General features: G+C 34.7%; 1 protein-coding gene and 1 long non-coding RNA gene across 2 annotated transcripts in view; one reads left to right on the top strand and one right to left on the bottom strand.

Annotated features, from left to right (window-relative positions):
* Positions 1-22,957, bottom strand: part of Dpyd (dihydropyrimidine dehydrogenase) — an 822,495-nt gene that overhangs the window by 302,843 nt on the left and 496,695 nt on the right. The window lies entirely within an intron of this gene.
* Positions 4,066-6,793, top strand: LOC131424922 (uncharacterized). The gene is made up of 3 exons (XR_009228571.1): positions 4,066-4,165; positions 6,099-6,133; positions 6,346-6,793. It is a non-coding gene; the product is annotated as an uncharacterized LOC131424922 (long non-coding RNA).

Here is a 22,957-nt window from a genome sequence, read left to right on the forward strand (position 1 = left end):
GAACTGATGGATATTTTATATTGTGAAATATCATGCAATATTACAAGAAATGAATACCCAATGAAACATATTCTTAAATCAAAGTAACCTTTCCTTATATCAATATTTCACTTAATTTATGCCATTTCCAGTGCTCCATTTTTGTGGCTCTTATTTTAAAACATTATTAAACCAGGTGATGAAGAAAAGCCAAATGGTACATAGTTTTGAACTTTGTTTGCCCTCACCCTATGTCTTATGATATTCAGTCTTGTGGGAGATCCAAACAATGTCAGTTGAGCACCTACCTACTATGGTAGGCACTAAATGACACACAGAACAACTTAAAGATGTTGACTTAAAGTCTTTGTTCATTCAACATTCAACCAATATTCCTTGAATATCCTACTTGTGCCAGTAATCATTCTAACCCAAAAATGATAAATCAAACAGAAAAGTCCTTGTTCTCCTGCAGCTTACATTTTAGGGAGGGAAACAGTCATAACAAGGAAACATAAAATATTAACAGGGCCATTTCTCAGTCAATATTCCTGTTATGGAGGGGTGAATGAATCACAGGTTTATTTGAACCTTCTCAAAGCAGAGGCGAAGCCTTCCTGAAAACTTGCAGTGGTATCTCGTCCATTAGAGAATGCTCAGTTGCTGGATGCCCTCAAAGAGAGTTCTGTGTCTCACAGAACTTATTGGTTCAAATAGCCTCAGGTTCAAAAGCTGCTGCCCATGGGTGGAAGAAAGACCAGTGCAAGCTGATAAGCCCCAATTGGGCTGCTTTCCTCACAACCTCACTTTAGTTTATCTTGAAGAAGCTTTCTTACAATAAATCCTTTTGATGTTTAAAACTATATAATAACGTGTGGAGCATCCTTGTGGCCAGCCAGCATCCTCCTATCGGGAGCTCTGATGATCCACTGAGCCCTGCTTTTCTGTATTTGTGTGTGTTTGTCTTATTTCTTATCTTCTCACTTGCCCTAGTTCGGGAAACTGAGGAAAATTGTGTGGATTGTGACAACTGGGATGCACACAGCCATATTAGAGGGATGGTCAGTAAAGGGCTTTTGAGTTGAGGACTGAGATGAGAAGGCACTGCCCACTGGAAAAATGGAATGGGGAATTGAACGGAAGCTGGTAGGTGGAGGTAACATCATGCACAAAGACACTGAGATAGGAATAACAGAAGGCCTTTGTGGTAGGAATTTCTTGACAGGATGAGAATAGTATCCAGGAAAATGACAGAAGCAGCAATAGTCATCTCCCTGGGAACTGTCAACACTGTGGGAGTTTAGGTTTTACTATAGGTGTAATGGGCACTGAAAGGCTTACAGAGGTGTGATAAAACTATCTTATACTTCACCAAGGTGCTTCTGACCCTTTTATAGGGATGAAATAAGGGTGTTAACGGTGAAAGCAAGGACTTCACTTAGGTGAAATAATGTGGCTTGCATAACATCCACGAGATGCATGACATGGATAGTTCTGAGCTAGAACCACCAGGACTGGTGAATGGTCAGATGCAGTCGGGCATAGAGAAAAGGAGACATTAAGTATGATCCTTAAATTACTGGTTTGAAGTTCTGAACTTTAGCGCAGATGAAAAAGCCTGGTAAAGAAAACAGTGGGGGCGGGGGGAATAGAGAGGTTCAGTTTTCATATATTACTTAAAAAAATATCCAGTAAGCAACCTATTAGTGAAGACATCAATTGTGCCACTGATGCATGAGTCTAGAATTCACTGAAGAGGTTAAGGATAAAGGTATAAATTAAAGACCCTTAAACATGTAATGGAATTTAAAGTCAAGTGGCTAGGTGATTTCAAAAGTAAAGAAAATACGATAGATAAATACAAAGGGGCAAGGGACTGACCTGTAGCCACAAGGCAGTGTGGTTTCCTGCCAAGAAAAGGCAGTGTTCCAAAAAGAAAGAGCAACCAACTGTCATGAATCCTTCTGTGAATTTGTGTAAAGGAGCCCACTCTGGTTGTGACAATGAATAAACCACTGGTAACCTTGACAAGAGAGTTTCCATCAAGGCAGCCAGGATAAAAGTCAGACTTGATTGGGTTGAATGAACAGAATATGAAAAAGTAGAGAGATGTGATGAACATCTCTCTCTAAAGGTTTTGGTGGTATAGCTAAAAGAAAAATGAGGAAGCAGCAGAAGGTATGAGAGATATAAGGAGAGGGTTTCTTGTTTGATTTTTAATGGGCCATATTTAAGCATGTGTTTGTGCTGTAGAAAATAACCTGTAAGAAAGCACTGAGAAGGCACGTGGTGATGAATACAGAGACAAATGGAGAAAGAACCTTTGAGAGGGGCTGAGGCATTGTTGCCAATTTAACAGGGTGGGATGGAGGAGTGGAGAGAGAAAGAAACAAACAACCAAAAAGTAGGTATAGATACAGTCAGATTTATAGATTTGTTGTGAGAAAGGTGAAATCATTCTTCCTGGTATTTAAAATTTTTTATAAAGTATGAGGTAAGGTCTGCTACTGAGAGTAAAGAGAATTAAGGACAAAGGTTTAGAATTATGAGGGAGAAATTAAAGTAATAAATAGTCATCTTAGAAAATGGAAAAAGCAAATTTGCAGATTATGATATGATTACTGGGCCAAAAAGACAGATATATTCCTCAGTATTAATATTTTGGGAAACCAAGATTAATTAGTAAAAATGAAAGTATAAGATGATTTGCAAAACTGGAAGAGATTATATAGTTAAACATAACCATGTAGGTTGTATAGATTATCTTAGAGTTGAGATCCATCTTACCATGCTTCTTTTTGAAAAATTAGTAAAATTTGATTTGTTTCATGAAAAGCCATTCTTAAACTAAATTGTGCTTCATAGGTACTGTTTTTAAATTGGAATTTTCCAGCTTTGATTTTCATTTTGACTAATGAACATAAGTTAAGGAAATGTATACTCTTGTGTAAACACTTAATTTCCATGAAATATCAGATACAATAGATAAAATTTTGCATGTTTTCTCCCTAAAAAATACTGTGAAGATTAATAAACAAAAAGATTAATTAAACAAATATAGATGGATGCTTACTCTGCAATTAAAAAGGAACACATGGCTCCACTCTCATTCTTTAAAAATTTTATGTTAAAGAATCAAAATTAATGGTTATTTTTAAAAATTTTGATAATTCTATTTCATTATGAATAAATAAAGAGATTTTATTAAGGAGTTTCTCAAACTTAATTTCAAGGGAATTGACATTAGAAATTAAGGTAAAAAACAACATACAACTTCTAGTTGGTTATGGGCAGACTCTCTTGTCAACTTCCTGCTGACTGAAAGTCTATGCTTCAAAATGCACGTTGTCAGCACTGCTTTGGTATTCTGTAACTGTGCTGTGAACTACATTGGAAATCCAGTCAACAATTCAGCTTCAAGACAACTTAAATTTTTTAGTAGGGAAAAAAATGCAAAGTGACAAAGGTGAACAACTGTAAATTACAAGTAGCAGAGTTAGGTTTTGTCAAACAATTTTAAAAAATCATCCCCAACACTATTGGGATTATATTGAGGATGAAAAACAGCAAGGGACATGTGACTTTCAAAGACATTTAAACTAAGAAAATATGTTTATTAAATATTAATTAACTGTAAAACATTCAAATTTTAAATGTACTTTATGCCTCAGTTCAAACATAATGAAAGTGAGATTGGTACAATTTTCCTGAATGGTACACATTGAGTGTAGGACATTTAAAATGAAACTCAAGATTTTCAAATTTTATTTGTTCATTGTTATTTAGTGGCCATTAATGAGAGTACTATCCTTACATGTTGTCTTGTTAAATTATTTTGAAATTTATCACCTTTGGCTTATTTGGGGGCCCACCAATGAGTTGTGCATATAAATATTTCTAACAGAAAAGTTATATTCAAAGTTAAACAATATATACATATTTTTTTACAAAAGATCAGAGATGTTTTCCAAGACAGAAAAAAAGAGCCACTGCAGACCCTCCAGGAATAACAGGAGCTGCTGCTTTTTCCACCCCTTTTGATCACTCCTTAATATATATTTATCTTGTTTCTGTCTTCTCTGTGCTTAGGAATTGATCTCCACAAGGTTACCAGAAACCTCATCAAATATATTAAATGTTTTTCAGCCTGAATCTTTACTGGAATTCTCTTCAGCTCTTAAGACTGGTAAGTACCTCCAGTTTCCCGAAACCCTCCAGAGCCTTGGAGATATAGATACCACTTTCCTGACTCTCTTGTGTGTGTGTGTGTGTGTGTGTGTGTGTGTTTGTACCTTTTCCCTCCTCTGTTCATCTCTTACCTGTTGATGTCCCCCAGGGTCTGCACATGGTTCCCTGTTCATTTTACTTTATACACAATCCTTATGTATCAGACTCAGAATGATTTCCAATACTAAGCACATGCAGAAAATTCATAAACTGTGTGATCTGCTTCTTTCTCCCAAGTACAAGAACTGCATATCCAACTAACTTCTAGTTCCTAAATTCAATTTCTCAAAAAACAAACTTAAATTTCTCCACTCTGAATTTGTTCTACCCTAAATACATCTAAGCACCACCTTTTTGTTCCAGATGAGAAAAATGGAAGGATATTTCCTATATTTATCTCTGTCTTATCATCCATATCCAATTATTTACTAAGTATTCTCCAGTCCATTGGTTCTCAAACTTGATTGAGCATTTAAATTACATAGTTAAAAAATAATCCCAAAGATTCTGAATAAATTTGCCTCAGAGTTTTTCAAGAATCTCTAGGTGATGTTAACATGCAAACCAGTTGGAGCAGTAAGGCTCTAATCTACTTCCCAAATATCTCTTGCAAATGTTTTTGACTCTCTACCACAACTGTCTCAGTTTAGCTTTTCACCATTGCTCATCTTGATTACAACAAAAACTTCCTTATGGGCGGTCCCATCTCTGAATTCACTTATGCAATCTACCAGATCCTCCTAAAGAGACAAGTAGACTCTAATCACAATGTGCTTCCAATTCAATTTCCTAATAAAATATGTCTCTTTAATAGGCTATGCAAGACCACAATGCAAAGTTTACTCTGACCACAATGAATGACTTTGCTTCTGGAATGTAATATGCATTCTGCATTCTCTTGACCAAGTATCTATTCCTTTGGTCTGAATAATAGGGAATGGTTTCTGCACTGTAGGAGCATATGTATAATAAAGGAGACACACATAAACTGGATACAAGAATAATTACACTCACACTAACCATAGCATAGTGATCACAAAAAGGCAAGGATGATTATGCTTACCTGTGTGAATCAGGGAAGACACCAAACATACATAAGTGACACAAATGATTCTGAAATCACCTATGGCTATCTTCTATTTGAAATTGATTAGCAAAAAAGAAAAAAGAAAGAAAGAAGGAAGGAAAAGGGATCCAGCCCCCTGACTGTTTTAGGACTTCTTTTCTGAGATTCTTTGGTATCCTCTGTATTTCTCTGTTATACTATTTGTTATGTTTAATTTTGTTTACATATTTTTTAAAAGATGACTTTGGTTCTGGGATGGGGTGGGGGTTTATATCTATACACCTCTAACATCTAGTAACATACCTTGTCTGTAGTTGGGACTTAAAAAATTCTTGACCTCAAAGGAGTACTAAATTAGGTAGCTGAGAAGGGATTGCAAGCAGTGAACACTTTTATTACAAATTTCAATATCTAAATATAATTCTTTTTCTACATTACAAAGATGAAAGGACAGACAGGAGTGCAAGGTAAGGGGTTTGAGAATCTCATATAATATATAGTTTAATTTATATCAAAGAATAATAACTCACTATAGTTGTTGCTATATTTGTGCTTGAATACACATTTTCATATACATTATCTCCTTTATTTCCCACAATAACCATGAATTAGGAACCCTGTTACTAAGAATTTCCCACAATAACCATGAATTAGAGACCCCTTTACTAAGGATAATGAGGCATAGATAATTTAAGTTACTTTACAAGGGTCAAATTAATCAATGGCAGAGGCAGGGATTAAGCTCATATCTTTTGATTCCTAGTTCTTCTCTACTATATCATGACTATGCCATATTGATTTCCTATCCTTTCAATTTACATTACAGATTCTAGCAGATCTTGCATCCCCAAACCTCTTGTGGTAAGTTGAAAAGCGGAGTTTGCTCCCTGTACCCAAGCCCTTTTCCAGCTACTGTCACCAAGAAGCAGTTTATTTACCCAACCCTTGGGTTGGGCTGCCTTTGTGAGTTGTTTTAACCAATAGAACGTGACAGAATTGATGTATGCCAGTGCCAAATCAAGGCTTCAAGAGATTTGGGACTCATCTGCTTATTCTCTTTAAATCCCACTTAGCCATGCAAACAAACTCACCAAGGCTACTGGGAGACCACGTGGCACAGAGATGAGTCATCCAGTCCCAGTTCCAACCTGCCTAGGACTTGATTATACATGCAGCAAGACAACCTGAGACCAGAAGATCCTTGTGACTGAGCCCAGTTAAGCAAATTATTACTGTGAATTAAATTAATAGTTGTTTCATTCCTAAACTTGTTTTTTGTTTGTTTGTTATGCAACAAAAGCTAGCTGATGCTTCTTTCAGTAAATACAGCAGTAAGAACGAACACAACTTACATGTGCTAAGCACTGCAGGTAGCATTTCACATTCTTTCCAATCTTTAGAACAACTCAGCAGAGAAATTATTAGCTCCCTTTTACAGACAGGGAAGAAAAATATATTTCAAGATTTAAAATAACTGTTCACAGTTGTATGCTAATAAGAATACAAATAAAACTTGAATTAACTGAGTATAATACTTTGGCTTTGAATAATTATTTTTGTGCTTTTTAATCATACATTTACAGAAAACATGGATTTACTTTTAAAGATGGTGAATTTTATTCAATATATGCCAATTTTTATTATGCCGATTCTTAGAGGCTGACCTCATTCATATGTTCTTAACCAATGGGTCATTTCACAGTAGATATGTGAATAGCATTTAAGCACAGGCAGATGGATATGCCTAGGAAATCATAAATCAGAGGTAAGAATTAGTAACTGAGATCCTGAAAGAAGACACTGTCTCCTAACCACAAGGACTAAAGATAGCCCAGCGATGGACCTTCATCATCTGACCTCAAGTCATCATTCTGCCCCTTATCTTGACACTTCAAACTGAACCCCCTACAGATACTTCCTACCATGTGTACTTTAAGGCTTCCATTCTTTACCCCATTCCGGTCCTTCTTGTACCACCCTACCATACCTACAGTATGTCTCCTATCCACTCTTCCAGGTCTAACTCATAGCTAACTTATACCATACCACTCTCAATAATCTTGTAGACAGAGTCTTTAATCCACTGGGTATCCTAGTGTGGCACGTCTCCCTCTACTCCGTTCTTGTCACAGTGTTTTGCATAGATAGGTGTTTATTTGTTCCATATATTCCCTTATTCCACTCAATGGGAGAATCTTAATTTTTGTTCACATTTGGTTTCTTATCATTTGGTTCAACATTGCCTATTACTTTGTGTACATGTGATCAATGTCTACAGAAGGAAGGATAGGCTGCTGGTATTATTTTTTAACTCTCTGCTTCATGCCTATGAAGACTATAGTACTTGCTGCAGTCAACATTGCATATATGATACTACCAAGGAGAATACATAGTAACACACACAGATGACCATAACTCTTCTCTCTCTCTCTCTCTCTCTCTCTCCATATATATATATATATATATATATATATATATATATATATATATATTAGTAGTATACTATATATATATATATATATACACACACACTAGTAGACATCTAGTACTAGAGGTTGTCACATATGTAGCTTTATTTTGGGGGAACACTTTTACATTCACAGCAAAATTAAAATGAAGTGAAGGTACAGAGATCTATCATATATCTCCTGCCCCTACCCCCTATACATGCATACCTCATGAGAGGGTACAATCATTACACCTGATGAACTTACATTGATAAATCATCATTACCCACAGTCCACAGGTTATATCCCGCCTACTCAATGGGTTTGGATAAATGCATGATATGCATCCACTATTATATTATCACACAACAAATTTTGAATTCCCTAAAAATCCTGGGTTTCATCTATTCATACTGTACCCCTTGCTCACCCCCTGGCAACCACTGATCTTTCAAATTTCTCCATCTTTTTCCCTTTCTAAGAATGCCATGTAGTGGCAATCATAAGTTGTAGCTTTTGCAGATTGACCCAGTCTACTTACTAATGTGAATTAAAGGCTCTCAGCCTGTTCACTTCACAGCTTCATAGCATACTTGTTTTTAGCACTAAAAGATATCCTATGTTGCACTACAGTTTATCAGTTCACTATCCAAAGGATATCTGTCTACTTCCAAATTTTGGCAACTACAAATAAAGATGCTGCAAACATCCACGTGAAGGTTTTCAAGTATACATCAATTCTTAACTCCTTTGGGTAAACACCAAGGAATATAATCATATGGTAAGAATATATCTAGTTTTGTGAGAAACCAGCATACTGTCTTCCAAAGCAGCCAACTTTGATTCCACTGGCAGTGAATGAGTTTCTTTGCTCCATATCCTTGCCAAAAATTGGTATTGCAGTTGTTCTGAATTGTGGTCATTTTAATAGGTGTTTAGTGGTATCTCATTGTTGTTTTCCTTTGCATTCCCTGATGACATATGCTGTAGACCATCTTTTGTCATATTTATTTGCCATCTGTATATCTTCTTTGATGAGATATTTGCTCACTTCCTAATCCAGTTAAATAATACTTGGTTGTGGTATATAATATTTCCTATACATTGTTAAAATGAATTTGTTTACAGTTTGTTGAGAATTTCAATGATTATGTTAACAAGGCATTGGTCTGTAGTTTCTTACAATGTCTTTGGTTTCTTACAGTTGGATTAGCATTGTCTATCACTTTGTGTGCACATGATAAATGTCTGTAAAATAAAGATGGACTATTATTATTTTTTAACCCTCTAGTTCACCCCTATGAAGACTATGGTACTTGCTACAATCAACAGTGTAGATATGAAATTACCATGGATAGTGGTAATGTCATTGACTGGTTTGATGCTAAAGCAATACTGACCCCATAGCATGAGTTAGAAAATATTCCCTATTGCCTCTATCCTCTAGAAGAGATTATAGAGAATTAATATAAGTTCTTCCTTAAAAGTTCAGTCGAATTCACCACAGATCCCCTCAGGTCCTAGTTGTCTCTCTTTTTTTCATCTTTTTTTTTGTTGTTGTTATTGTTTTTTTATTGGTTGTTCAAAACATTACAAAGCTCTTGACATATCATATTTCATACATTAGATTCAAGTGGGTTATGAACTCCCATTTTTACCCCAAATACAGATTGCAGAATCACATCGGTTACACATCCACATTTTTACATAATGCCATATTAGTAACTGTTGTATTCTGCTATCTTTCCTATCATCTACTATCCCCCTTCCCTCCCCTCCCATCTTCTCTCTCTACCCCATCTACTGTAATTCATTTCTCTCCTTGTTTTGTTTCCCATTCCCCTCACAACCTCTTATATGTAATTTTGTATAACAATGAGGGTCTCCTTCCATTTCCATGCAATTTCCCTTTTCTCTCCCTTTCCCTCCCACCTCATGTCTCTGTTTAATGTTAATCTTTTCCTCCTGCTCTTCCTCCCTGCTCTGTTCTTAGTTGCTCTCATTATATCAAAGAAGACATTTGGCATTTGTGTTTTAAGGATTGGCTAGCTTCACTTAGCATAATCTGCTCTGATGCCATCCATTTCCCTGCAAATTCCATGATTTTGTCATTTTTTAGTGCAGAGTAATACTCCATTGTGTATAAATGCCACATTTTTTTTTATCCATTCATCTATTGAAGGGCATCTAGGTTGGTTCCACAGTCTAGCTATTGTGAATTGTGCTGCTATGAACATCGATATGGCAGTATCCCTGTAGTACGCTCTTTTAAGGTCTTCAGGGAATAGTCCAAGAAGGGCAATAGCTGGGTCAAATGGTGGTTCCATTCCCAGCTTTCCCAGGAATCTCCATACTGCTTTCCAAATTGGCCGCACCAATTTGCAGTCCCACCAGCAATGTACAAGAGTACCCTTTTCCCCACATCCTCCCCAGCACTTGTTGTTGTTTGACTTCATAATGGCTGCCAATCTTACAGGAGTGAGATGGTATCTTAGGGTGGTTTTGATTTGCATTTCTCTGACTGCTAGAGATGGTGAGCATTTTTTCATGTACTTGTTGATTGGTTGTATGTCCTCCTCTGAGAAGTGTCTGTTCAGGTCCTTGGCCCATTTGTTGATTGGGTTTTTTGTTATCTTATTGTTTAATTTTTTGAGTTCGAGGATAGCATCTTCAACAAATGGTGCTGGGAAAACTGGAAATCCATATGCAACAAAATGAAACTGAATCCCCTTCTCTCGCCATGCACAAAAGTTAACTCAAAATGGATCAAGGAGCTTGATATCAAATCAGAGACTCTGCGTCTGATAGAAGAAAAAGTTGGCTCCGATTTACATATTGTGGGGTAGGGCTCCAAATTCCTTAATAGGACACCCATAGCACAAGAGTTAATAACAAGAATCAACAAATAGGACTTACTCAAACTAAAAAGTTTTTTCTCAGCAAGAGAAACAATAAGAGAGGTAAATAGGGAGCCTACATCATGGGAACAAATTTTTACTCCTCACACTTCAGATAGAGCCCTAATATCCTAGTTGTCTCTCTTTTGAACGGATATTAATTATTCATTCAATTTCTTTAATAGATATAGGTCTATTAATATTGTTTATTTATTTGTAGGTGAATTTTTGCTTTCAAAAAATTGGTTCACTGCATGCAGGTTATCAAATTTGTAGACATACAGTTCTTCAAAGTATTCTCTTATTGCCATTTTGATGTTTGTGGGCTCTGTAGTGGTGTGCTGTCTTTGAATTCTATTATTACTAATTTTGGTCCTCTCTTTTTCTTTTTCCTTATTAGAGGTTTATTAATTTTATTGACCTCTTCAAGAACTGGTTTTGGTTTCTCTGATTTTCTCTATTGATTTCCACTTTCCTGTCACTGATATCTGCCATAATTATTGCTGATTTCTTCTCCTATTCCTTAAATTTTCTTTTTCTAATTTCCTATGGTATAAATGTAGATTATTAATTTTTTTTCTTTTCTAATATATACATGCAATGTTATAAGTTTCCCTCTAGACACTGCTTTTCTACATCCCACAAATTTTGATAAGTTGTTTTTTTAAATTTTCATTTAGTTTAAAATATTATCTAATTTCTTCTGAGAGTTCTTTTTAAACCTGTGTCTTACTTAGAGAGGTGTTCTTTAATCTCCATTAAAGTATCTTGGGTTTTCCAGTTATTATTCTGTTACTGCTATCTAATTTATTTCCATTGTGGTCTGATAGAATACGCTCTATAATTTTTAGTTTTTTAAATTGTAATGTGTGTTTTATAGCTAAGAATATGTTCTAATTTGGTAAATGTTCCATGTGTACTTGAGAAGAATGTATATTCTGCTGTTGTTGGATAAAGTAGTCTGAAGATGTCAAATTATATACAGCTGATTGATGGTGAAGTTGAGTTCAACTATGTTCTCACTGATTTTTTCCTGCTAGGTCTGTCCATTTCCAATAGATAAGTGTTGGAAGTCTCCAACTATGAAGGTGGATTCGTCTATTTCTCTCTGTAGTTCTACTGGTTTTTGCTTCGCAGTTTGATGTTCTGTTGTTAGTTGCATACATATCAAGGATTGTTACAACCAATTCTTGGAGAATCGATTCATTTCTTATGCAATGTCTTTTTCTGTTTCTGATAACTTTCTTTGTCTTGATGCCTGGAAGGTCTGAAATTAATGCAGTTCTTTTGCTTTCTTTAGTATTAGCATGGTATATTTTTGTCTATTCATTTATTTTTAACCTAGGAGTGTTTTTACATTGAAAGTGGTTTCTAGTATGCAACACATAGCTAACATGCTATGCAACACAAAGCAACACTTGCTTTTTGATTCACTCTGCTAACCTCCATCTTTAAATTGGTGCATTTAGATCCTTGATGTTCAAAGTGATTAATGATAGAGCTAGTAAATGTCAACCATATGTGTTTCTGTTTTCTATTTCTTGTCCTTGTTCTTTGTGCTACTTTTGGCTTCTACATTTTTCCCCCTGCTTTTTGTGATTTTAACTGAGCATTTTATGATTTCACTTTCTTTACTTTCTTAACATGATCAACTGTGTTATTTTCTGTTTTGTGTATTTTCGGAGTTTCCCTAGAATTTTCAATATACATTTACAATTAATCCAAGTCCACTGTCAAATAATATTAAATCACTTCATGGTTTCTATATAATAACAAAATAATTATTAAAATAATTATTTAATTTTATATAATAACAAAAATATATGAATTCTATAATAACAAAATAATTCTAATTCTCCCTCCTGTCCATTATATTGTTGCTATTTTTTCCTTTATATATTGGCATATATGTGCATATACACATATACACATACATATAATAAGCCCAATCAAATACATTGTTGTGATTATTTTGAACAAACTGTCATAGTCAAACAACTGAAAATTAAAAAATTAAAAGGTCTTATTTTACCTTCAGTTCTTCTTCTTTTAATGCAAATTCTCTCAATATTTGTCTGTCAAAGTGTTTTTTTCTCCACTTTTGAATGATAATTTATGAAGAATTAGACACTGGTGGGGTTTTTTTGTTGCTGTTGTTCTCTCAATACTCTATAAATTATTTTGCTCTACCTTCTTCTTACTTATATTTTTTAGAAGTTGGATGTAACTCATCTTTGCTCCTCTACAGGTAGGGTGTTTTCCTTCTGGCTTCTTTTATGATTTCTTAATCTTTGATTTTTTTTTAATTTTAAAATTATATGTCTGTGTGTAGTATCTTGAAGCATTTATCCAGCTTCATAGTCTCTGAGATTTCTGGGTCTGTGGTTTGGTATATAATATTAATTTGGTAAAAGTTTCATCACTATTGTTTCAAATAACTATTATCTTCCTTCCTTTCTCTTTCTGCTATTCCCAATGTGCACATTTACACTGTAGTTGTCCCACAGTCCTTGGATCATCTATTCTGTTTTGTTTTTAAATTGTTCTTTTTGCTTTTCTATTTTCAAAGTCTCTGTTGATATAGCCACAATCCCAGACATTCTTTTCTCAATTGTGACCACATACTAATAAGCTCTTCAAGGCCTTCTTCATGTCTGCTCTGAGTTTTGTTTTCTGTTTTTCCTTAAGATATGTCCCTCTGCTTATATTGCCCATCTCTTCCTGAATGCTACTTTATCCAATAGAGTCCTTAGTATTAATCATAGTTGTTTTAAATTCCAGTCTGATAATTTCAACATTTTTGCCATGTCTGATATGTACTTTATTTCTTTAAATAGTATTTTTTTTAACTGATAGCCAGACATGATGTACCACATAAAAGGAACTTCTGTAAACAGACCTTTAGTAATGTGACCATGAGATGTGGGGAAGGAGAAGCAGTTTCAGTCCTGTGATGAGGTCTTGTTTTCTTGGTGATCCCAGTCCCCTGAACTGCAGGGGTTTCTGACTTTTCTTTCTCTTAGCTCAGGTGAGACAGGATGACTAGATTGGTCTGGAGTTAGGTGTTTCCCTTCTCTCCACAGGGACAAATAGTATGGGCTGAAATTGGGCATTTCCTTCCCCCCATATACATTAGTCTCTGATAACAATCTCCAGCCAGTTAGATTCTGGTTGACTAGTTTCTCTTGTGAGCTGCTCTTTTAAGAACAGAGTGGCTGGGTGCAGTGGTGCTCCCCTGTAATCCCAGCAACTTGGGAGGCTAAGGCAGGAGGATTGCTAGTTTGGCACCTTAGTGAGACCCTATCTCAAAATAAGATAAAAGGGGTGGGGGTTGGTGTGGCTAAGTGGTAAATTGCCCCTGGATTCAACCTCCAGAAAAAGAAGGAAAAGAAGAAGAAGAAAACAGTGGCATATTCAAGCTCTATTTTCCTTTTCATGGCATTTTCTATTATGTCACTTCCTTATCAAATGTATTTGTATTTATTGTCTTTCTCTCTCTCTGCAGTTGGGATGGAAGCACCACTAGAGTAAGAAAGCATGCTAATATGCAGCAGATGCCCAATAAATACGTCTTAAATGAATATCTGAATACTGACATACCATTTAAATGTCTTCCTGAATAAGCTACCTGATCTATAAAATGGGAATAATTTGGTTAGTTGTACTTATTTCATAGAGATTGTTTTGGGAATTGCATTATATACAAATGACTTTTCAATGAAATTCAGTTATTATTTTTCTAACTAAGATAACTGTCATATTTAGGTTTGCCTTTTTTCTACATTTTGAAATAACAGAATACTTTGGTTTAAACATCCATAGATAATACTTAAATATATGTCATTTTAAAGAACAGAAAGAATCATTTTTAATCATCTTTTTATGTTCTATGTTCTTTTGTTTTAGTACTGGGACTTGAACCCAAGGGCATTTAACCACTGAGCCACATCTCCAGCCCTTTTTAATTTTTATTTTGACACAGGGTCTCACTAGGTAGCTTACAGCCTCACTATGTTGTTGAGGCTGCCTTTGAACCTGCAATCCTTCTGCCTCAGCCTCCTGAGCAGCTGGAAGTACAAAATGCACCATGACACACGGTCATCTTTATATGTTCTATTGATTCTTCTGTAGTGTCACGTTGTAAGCATATTATATTTGTAAATTAATGCAGTTTAAAATGATGTCGATCTGCAGAAGAGAATTTTGTAGATAGATTCACATTGTATAGATAATTTAAAGCTATTTTAGACTAAGTTAAACTGTGAGAAAATCCAATTAGATCTAATACACACTTTTATTAAATTGTTTCTTTGTCTACAAATTTTCTAAGGATAATTACCCCAGACATTTGAACCTTCCTGATGTGGAAAGACCCATAGGGAGACACTATTGCAAACAGATGTTGCTTTAAGAGTAGAATACTAAGCTGGGACCCTTTGCAATGTTGGGCAAGGAAAGCACAAATAGTGGGGTTTAAATTAGGAGTTATTCCCTTTACCCGAGAAGAATAAAAGTCACACATTCTATACCACAAACCTAAAGCTTCTTTTCCAACTCAGGGTCTGTATGAGACAGGATTTCCACTGCTCCTGCACTTCTACAGGTACTTGTTCACTGCCTCTCTACCCATGAAATCATCTCCTTCAGCATTATATCTTCAGTGCCCATCCTGAGCCAGGCACAGAGAAGGAGCTGAGTAAAACCATGTAGATGACAAAAATCAATGATCCTGTGCACTCCTCCTGAACAAATGAAACATCTTCACTTTTTTTCTGCTCTCCTTCCTCATCTCTGAGCTCCACCATAATTTCCCTCACCTCTATCAGACTTTCTGTACAAGGAAGTTTTTCTATTTTATAGACTCACTCCCACCTCCCATTTGAGCTGTTAATCCTGCTAACAATGGGACCTTTGTTAAACAACAATAGGAAAACAAAACAAAAAAAACCCTTCCTACCATAATTCTCTTTTCAGAGTAAAGATTAACAATACTAAGATAATAAAACCTATGTTTTATCATGTAGTAAATGCAATCCCAGCAATTCAGGAGGCTGAAGCAGAGGAAGGAAGTTGGAGACCAGCCTCAGCAATTTAGCAAGACACTGTCTCAAAAAATAAAAAGGACTGGGGTTGTAACTTGGTGGTAGAGCAACCCTAGGTTTGATCCTCAATACCACTAAAAAAAAAAAAAAAAAAAAAAAGGAATCAAGCAAAGATATAAAGATATCACCTACATGTTGTAATCATCTTAGGGTTTCATTTATTACAAATTTTGGTTCAAAATATTTCTTGGCAAAGTGATTTACAATAGAAATAATGACAGGACCTTTTTCAAAGTGATTGGAATCTTTCTGGTATAAACTTTTACAGCATAATGAATGTGTTGGCATTTGTTCCTTATTTGCATACTATAAAAATAAAACACAGTGTATAAGAAATCTCTGTTAAATTCACATTACCTGTTAAATCGAGATACTCGGAAAGCAATGTTATCTAATTAAAATAAAGAAATAGTATTCAATTCATAATTTTATGTATATGTATATATTTCTGAAACATTACATATACACTAATATTTACTATACTTGTATATACTTCATTAAACCTCCTGAGGGAAAATGAGCCTCAAATTTATTTAGTCTAATTAATCATTTCATACAATTTTTCTAATATGATGTGTTGGACTATCACCAATGCGTTTTCAGGTTTCATTAAAGGGGGACCCGAAAAGACCTTCTCAGAGTTTAAAACTTGATTCTTTTTCACAAGGATATATTGAAAGCCCAAAAATAAAAAAAGCACTTTGGTCTCTTAAACAATCCTTTTCTTACCATTCATACTTCCCAGCTTGATGCTGTAGTACCCAGATGTTGACATCAATGCTATTTTTAAGGAACAATGAGGTATCTTTTGTAATCTTTTCTCTCCCTTCTCTCACATATAATTACATGATCTTTGCAACTTTCAAAACAAAAATCAGAAAAGTAGCCTTTCAAAATGAAGTAATTGTATGGCTGGGATGTGTAGTCCTCTAAATTAAGAGTAGAATATGCATTTTTCCTACTATCTAAGATTTGCCAACTTGAAGATTTGCTTAAAAATAAATTTATAAGTATGTATTTGTCTTAAGAATTATTGTGTAAAGGTAAACAAAATAAGAGTTGGAAAGGAATACAAGATGGAAATTAAATACTGTTTTGATAATTGTTATATATTCTCAAACATGATTATAAAACTATAACACTGTTTTTTTAAATTAATTATAACAATGTAAACACAATATTGAGAATAATAATTCTAATTTTATTTAAGAGGCAGATTCTGGTTCAGAACCTTTTGAATTATTTACAATCACCTCCAATTGGTCTATCATTCATTGAAAGAGCAGAAAGGTGTCCTTTCCCTACCCACCCCCAAACAGGTCATCCTGGTAAAATACCATAAAGCCTATGATAAGGATTTACTCTCAGATGCAGCCTATGTCCCCTCATGTCCCATAAATTCTTCTAATGCATTTTCACATGCATGATGGTGAATGCCTATTCAGTGAGCAGGTTTACCATATGCGTCATTTTTCAATGACCAAGAACAAAGGGCAGATGATCCCTGGCCTTGCACTGGGGGGAAAAAAGTATAAAAGCAAAACAAAAACCTCTTACATTTTTACCAAACAAAAGAATGCATGCAGATTGTAAAGACTGAGTGGAAGCTTCTTCAGGCACCATGCTGTTCTTTCTTGAGACAAATGTTCAATGAGGGACAGAGAGGAAGAAAAGGAGATACAAATATAGCAGACCTTGTATTACCCAATTCATCGGCTTCCTAGTAAAGCACCATCACTACAGGATAGCACAAAATATTGTCTTCGTATACTTTGAAAGTGATGGGGGATTTTCCCTGTTTATTTAGAGCAAATTTACAATATAGTAGGTAGGTACTGTCAAGAGATTCTTTTCTTTGCCCACTGGTGGTATTCTTAGTCATGGCTCTTAAATTAGACTAAGCAATTTCTTCTCCTCTTTTCTGTAAATATATTTTAATAACTTGAGCTATTATTTCTCATTAGATACTAGTCAGGCAACCCAGAGAGATTGACTGCAATTGCTAAATGCATAACATATCCCAAATTATAGATAAGTAATATATATGTATACTTTCCCCTCAACCAACTACCCAATTAACCCCACTCTCAAATAGCCACCAAGAAGTTCTAATTACTCAGCAAAAAGAAATAAAACAAAAACCAAAACAAAGAAAAACAAAACAAAACAAAAATACAAATTAAAATAAAGTTGGGAGGGAAAATATTACTATGAAAATTTAACCTTAAATATTTGTCCTGTCTAAGCTAATGCTTTTTTTTCAATTGTAATTTTTTTATAATTAGTCTAGTTAGTTACCATCCTTGATTGATTAGATAAGTAATTCTGTTAAAAGATTCACTGTATCAAAATACATTAGTAGCAAAACAGTTGTAGATGCCCTTAAGCTCAATAGATGGGATATTATACCTATCTTAGACTTTGGTCTTAAAGAAATCCCAGTGAAATATAAATTCAAAGCAAATTAGTTACTACATTTCAAAATATTAAAGGACTTGTACAGGTTTGGCCTGCTGTTGGTTTCATGGTGCCATTTTTTCGGATATGCATCAGAAAAGAATCAAAGTGGAAAATTAACTTGGCTTTTAAACTATCAGTACAAGATGCTCAACTGCTAAAAAATAACATAGCCTTAATAGAGTTCATTCTTGTCATATGGAATTACTCTGCTCCACTCCACTTCTTACTTACTTCTTACTTATTTGTGGAAGTGCTTATGTTCTCCATTGAACTGTCTGTAACTGTGAAATTTCAAGAGTCATGTCTAAGCGCAAATATTTTAGTTTACAGCCTATGTCTTACTGAGCTTCCTAGCAGTGAGCAAGATGTCCTTTGGCCGGCTTTGCTTTTAGTCTGGTTTGAAGAATCAGCTTCTTCTGATCTATTCATCCTAAATAATTTTGACAGTGAATGTGTGTGTTTACCCTGTAACACTACTGCTTGGATAGGTATGGTTTTTATAAAATAATGACATTTTTACTAATAGTTAATTTTATGTTTGTACTGTCTGTACAACTTTACACTCCTTTGTTGAGGAGGACTCTTTCTTATATGCTTTGTTTTCCTATACATGGTATCTTATACATATTAGCTGTACTCCTAAATAGTAGGTATGGCAATTACTCAATAGCACCTGTCTTACTATCAAAAAGATGAAAGAAATGATAAGCAAGAGCAATTCAATAATCTGATGCATAAGAACCCTTGATTTTCTGTTCTTATTTTGTCAGAATATGGTATTAAACCACTTTTTTTTTTGTCAAGAAAAACAGGTCTCGTATAGGTTCCTTTACAAAGAGGGCAATCTAATTCCTTACAGCCCTGAAAAGACTTCACACTGTGTCATTCCATTTACCTACAAGTAATAAATTCACATGAGTGAGTTTTTCATTCATGCAATGTGGTGCAGAAACTTGTCTTGTCAATAGTTCACGTAGAGCAATAATTTAGGATAGGTGAAGAAAATGCATTCAGTGACTGCATGGGACAAATTCTTCCAGAATCAATGACTGAGGATATGCTTTACTCTCCAATTTTCCTTTATCAATTATATATCAAATGTTTGGATTGCCCTCATTTGTAACTATTTTGTTTTGGCTCCAAGGTATACAGCAACAACATTCCAACAGAACAGGCCCTAGAACTCTTTGAAGCTCCTGACATATCACTTCTCTTGAAGCACTTCTGTGGTCGTCAGCAGCTGGCATTGCCCATGGAAGAAAGCTTCACATTATATTTAGTGAGACAGAAAAAAAAACATTCTAACTGGAAATCATTAGGGATCCATGACCTATAAAGCTATTTGCAAACACAACAAAATTTTAAATAAATGGCAACATATGGCTTCACTCATAAGTGGGCTGACAGAATTAATCTACTCCCTCTGTAATACCCCAAACTCCAAGGTTCTCCTCAAGCCCCCATGAGTTCAGCTCTGGCTTTATCTCTAACCTAAAGGATTTCTTTTTAACCATTAGTTCTCAGCATTTATTCTCAAATGTAATATAGACACACAATTAATTTTATTTTTTAAATTTCTTTAGTTGTAGATGGACACAATTTATTTTGTTTATTTACTTTTATGTGGTGCTGAGGATAGAGCCCAGTGCCTCATACATGGTAGGCAAGCGCTCTACCACTTAGCTACAACCCCAACCCTATAATTAGTTTTCTAAGAAGTATATGGAAAGAGTGAAAGTAAGGTATAGTGACTACTGTCTCTTTTGTTTGCTTACTGTTTCACTACTGCTAAGAAACATGCTTTCCTAAATGCTACAAGAGAAGTGATATAATGTGGTGAAAGAACATGTATTTCCATATTCAGTAGCTGGGGACCCTGGGTAAGTTTCATGATCTCTTAAGTAAGTTACTATAGCTCTCTGAGTCTGTCCCCTCCTCATCTGTAACATGGTTTGGTGAGAGCTGTCTTACTGAAATGTTGAGTTTCTAAAGGATTTCTAATTATTTGTCTATTTGTATCTCTCTCTATTGTTACCTCTAAGCCTATCTCCATTGCTACTTCTATCTCTCTCTTTTTAAGTGATCAACATAAAGTACTCAACAAATCTTAGTTAGTTCCTTTGCCTCTATAATTTTCTAAAGTTATTGTGTATTTCTTGTATTCATATGCTAAATCAAATATGTAAATTTCAATTTCAACAAATAACATACTACAATATATACCTTTGGACAGCAGAATTGTTAGCTGAATGATTGAACGAAATATAATAAATACATTTCTATTAAACAAAGTTACTCATAGTGAGTAGGATATTCTTTAAATAGACATATTGTATTGCCTGGAACACTTGAGTTTGATTTTATTTTACTATGTTGTTTTCACTTCAATTTTTTTCAATATTGAAATACAAATATACTTCTTATTAAAAGCTACCTAGAACATCAAATCCCATGCAATAAGAGTGTTAACCATTGTACACCCTGTCATGTCTCTGAGAAGCAAAGGAATTATCTTGTTATCAATTTAATAATGGAACACTGAAGTAAATGATGCCATCCACTGACACCAGTAACACTGTCTCTCTGGGGAAATTCATGTCTGTGAGAACTGTCAATCTAGATGGATACGGACATATTAAACATACTCCCTTCAATCCATAAATCTACCCTTTCTTGGCTGCCTTAATAAAAAGATTCCTCATTCTGATAAAGACAAGCTATGGAGAATATCTTGACATTACTGATCCATAATCCATTTACTTTTTTTAATCTGGAAAGGCTTAGTAAATAATTTAATAAATTTTCTCCTTTTTTTTCCTTCAGCATAACTTACATGTAAAGATATTTCTGATGTTTTAATGAATGAAGTATTAATAACTGTAGGGAGATATGGGAAGTGGCTATACTGTATGTATTTCTGCTGTCTGCTTTGGGAAGCGTTCTGTCAAACACAGTTGGTATCATTGTTTTTCATGAAAATTACCTCTATTTCTAATTAGATGGATATAAAATGATTCCTTACATTAAAAGTATTCATTTTTCCCCAAGAGAAGATATGACAAGAATAGTACAAATTATAAATATTAATATATTAATCAAATATATAGCAATAGAAAATAATGAAAATCTTCCCAGGACAAAAAAATTCATTATATAACAAGAAGAAAGCAAGAAAAAATTCAGTTCCATTATTAGTATAGTACATGTTAGTATCTTAGATTGCTGGATTGTTGGTGCAGATTAAATGGCATTAAGAGACAAATATTTTAGCTAAATTCTAGAAGGGATGACACTCACTCAAAGGACTGAAAAAAAGAATAGTGTGTTACCTTTGTATCACTGTGTCCAAAATACCTGACATAAAGAAATGGAGGAAAGATTTATTGTGACTTATGGTTTCAGAGGTTTTGGCTTTGGGCTTGAGGTGAGGCAGAACAGCATGGCAGAAGGGTGTGGCAAAAGAAACCTGCTCAGCTTAAGGCAGCTAGGAAGCAGAGAAAGAGAGTAAGGGGCCCAGAACAAGAAATACTCTTCCAGAACATGTCCCCAGTGATCTATATCCTCCAAGGAGGCCACAACTTGGATTTCCACCACCACCCAGTATCCATTCAGCTATCAATGGATTAATCCACTGGTGAGGTCAAAGTTTTCCTAATACATCACTTACAAAAGCCCCACCTCTGAACATTGCTGCATTTGGGAGCTAAGCCTTCAACACATGAACTTTTGAGGGACATTCCAGATCCAAATCATAACAAAAACAGAAATAATAAAAGTAAACCAAAATTTTAAGGTAGGTGTAGGGATTCTAAAAAAGGTTCTTGAAACTATCAATTGATTTTTAAATTTTATTCCCCTGAATCCCATCCCAGACAATGATATTTGTAAAGACAGGTCCACTTGTCATGAGATCATTAGCCTTCTTCTCATGCAATTGCTTTCTAGACCCCTTCAACTGGATATAATGAGCACCAACAAATCCATGAATCCAAAATCAAACTCATTATCCCCTTCCACACATCTTTATCTCTTGTTGCATTTTAGCTTTAGTGAATAGACCCATCAAGTGCATAGTGACTCACAGTCATTCTTTAATAGTTTCTTCCCCTTATGCCAAGTAAGCCCTGGTCATGCCACTTGAACAGTCCCCATCTCTAACAATTTCAACTCCTGCTGCACTCTAAACACCATTCCTCTTATTCTCCATTGCCCTATTTATAAATAGGTCAGGTCCTCTTCCTAGAGATTTGTTACCTAATAGCTACATAAGATACATTATGGCTTTAGTTATACAAGAATATATAGTTATACAAGAATCCTGTGAAATAAGTGCAATATTCTCACTTTAAATATATTTTTTAAAATTACAAGTAATTTTTATTAAAGATTATATAATGAAACAGGTTTAAAAATGCAATATGACAAAGTAAGGATCTATCTCTAACCCACCATATGCCTCCAGGACCATTCTACAAACGTGAACACTGTTAATGTTGTTAATCTCTATGAAATATATTTTTTATGCTCAAGGTAAGACCCTATCTCAAAATAAAAAATAAAAAGTGTTGGGGAGGTGGGTCAGCGAGTAAGTACTTGAACCCCTGTCATTACCAACCCACATACATATTTTATGCAAATAAGATAATATTATATTGCAACTTAAAACTTTATTCCAAAATTTTCCTCGAAATTTGCAACTTGAACTTTATTCGAAAACTTGTGAAGTCATTTTCTATAGGAATAAATTTTTCCTGTTTTGTTATCATTAAAATATATCAA

Source organism: Marmota monax, unplaced genomic scaffold (genome assembly GCF_021218885.2).
Source record: "Marmota monax isolate L192 unplaced genomic scaffold, Marmota_monax_Labrador192_F-V1.1 WCK01_AAM20220418_F8-fsc00070, whole genome shotgun sequence".
In the NCBI taxonomy this organism is placed as follows: Eukaryota; Metazoa; Chordata; class Mammalia; order Rodentia; family Sciuridae; genus Marmota; species Marmota monax.